The sequence below is a fragment of the Scyliorhinus canicula genome, chromosome 29 (genome assembly GCF_902713615.1).
Source record: "Scyliorhinus canicula chromosome 29, sScyCan1.1, whole genome shotgun sequence".
Taxonomy (NCBI): Eukaryota; Metazoa; Chordata; class Chondrichthyes; order Carcharhiniformes; family Scyliorhinidae; genus Scyliorhinus; species Scyliorhinus canicula.
The window spans coordinates 12,355,346-12,357,548 of NC_052174.1; positions in this window are offsets into that span (position 1 = coordinate 12,355,346).

The window sequence follows — 2,203 nt, forward strand, 5'->3', positions numbered from 1 at the left end:
CTCTCTCTCTCGCTCGCTCTCTCTCTCACACTCCCTCTCTCTGTCTCTCTCTCTCTTCTCTCGCTCTCTCTCTCTCTCTCTCTCTCTCTCCTCCCTCTCTCTCTCTCTCTCTCTCCTCCCTCTCTCCCTCTCTCTGTCTCTCTCTCTCTCTCTCGCTCTCTCTCTCTCTCTCTCTCTCTCTCCTCCCTCTCTCTCTCTCTCTCTCTCCTCCCTCTCTCTCTCTCTCTCTCTCTCGCTCGCTCCCTCTCTCTCTCTCTCTCTCTCGCTCTCTCTCTCGCTCTCCCGCTCTCTCTCTCGCTCCCGCATCCCGATGTCGCCGACTTGGAGGGGCAGAGCATCACGAACAGGAGTCAAACTGGTGCCTGCCCCTGGATCCGGCGTCAGAAGCCAATCTCTGCCTGATTGCCGAACCCCATTTCGGTGTCGGCCGACCCAGAATCCCGCCCCACTTCCTTTCCCCGCCCCGTAATCCATACCTGCGCAGCCAATTACATCCCCTCCCATCTCCGAAAGCAGCCCTCCTGTCAGCAGACAGTCAATGGGCCACAGGAGGTTGACAGCGAGGCCGCGAAGCACATAGCAGTCGAATAGCTGACCGGCCATTGAGGGCCCCGTTTCACGCCTGGGACGAACGCTCAGTGAAGGTGGGTTCCCTCCGGGCGCTCCGGTTTCCTCCCACAAATCCCGAAAGACGCGCTTGTTGGGTGAATTGAACATTCTGAATTCTCCCTCTGTGTACCCGAAGAGGCGCCGGAGTGTGGCGACTAGGGGCTTTTCACAGTAACTTCATTGCAGTGTTAAAGAGCCGACTTGTGGCAATAAAAACTCTTACTATTAATAAGTCAGTCTGACCCCCGCCACCCAGCCTGTGGCCTTGACGAATGAGCCGTGACTCAGTCGGTAGCTCGCTCGCTCTCCAGCTCTCTCTCCCCTGAGCGAGGAGCCCCAGGCCAGGGACTCGAGCACAAATTCCCAGCGGAACCCCAGTGGCCAAATGGAGCAAACACTGTCTGCCTTACCTGTGGATAAACTGCGAAACCGAAGCCCTCTGAGCTGGGATTAAAAGATTCCACAGGAGTGGGGGGAAAACCACAATTTGGAGAGCTGGGGGAGTTCCCTCAGTGTCAAGTTTCCTCTCAATCAACAAACGAAAATTTGCGCAAATTAAAAATCCCCTCGTCGCCACATTCCGGCGTCTGTTCGTTAGGTGGATTGGCCATTCTAAATTGCCCGTAGTGTAAGGTTAATGGGGGGATTGTTGGGATACGGGTTACGTGGGTTTAAGTAGGGTGATCATTGCTCGGCACAACATCGAGGGCCGAAGGGCCTGTTCTGTGCTGTACTGTTCTATGTTCTATGTTCGGGTACACAGAGGGAGAATTCAGAATGTCCAATTCACCTCATAAGCACGTCTTTCGGGACTTGTGGGAGGAAACCGGAGCCCCCGGAGGAAACCCACGCAGACACGGGGGAGGACGTGCAGACTCCGCACAGACAGCGACCCAGCGGGGAATCGAACCCGGGACCCCATCGCTGGAAAGCCACGGTGTTGCCGTGCCGCCCACCATGACGTGTTAACGGGTCGGATGGTTGACCGATTCCCAGAATCCAGCCAGCACCAGACGACTCGCATCACCCACCTGCTCTTTCCAGCACCCACATCGATTTGACATTACTGGGCCCTTTGTTAACTGCAACCAGGCTGTGGGTGGGGAGAAATCAAATCCAAGGGGCCTGTGGCTGCAAACCCTCAAGAAGAACAAAAAAACTCCCCATGACTCATATCAACCATGACCTTGTTTATTCAGACTTCTGTTCACAAAACAAGTAGTTCCCCCACCACTGAAACCCTTTGACAGGATTGGCTCCTGCAGTAAATGATTTGACCGGGAGATGGAATCCTGCAGTTCGGGTCATGAGGAAAACCAACAGGAATTATTTTGGGTCAGAAGTTAAATCTCTCTACCCAACTTGAATTTATATATCGCCTCGGTGCAGGAGATATCAGGTGACCGAAGCTGGGACAGTGGAGTAGATTTTAAGGACTGCTTGAAGAGAGGTCGAGTGGTTTAGCGAGCGAATTTCGGAATTCTGGGCTTCACGTGTATCCAACCCCGTGCTGTACCTGTCCTGGGAGTGTTTGATGGGGACAGTGTAGAGGGAGCTTTACTCTGTATCTAACCCCGTGCTGTACCTGTCCTGG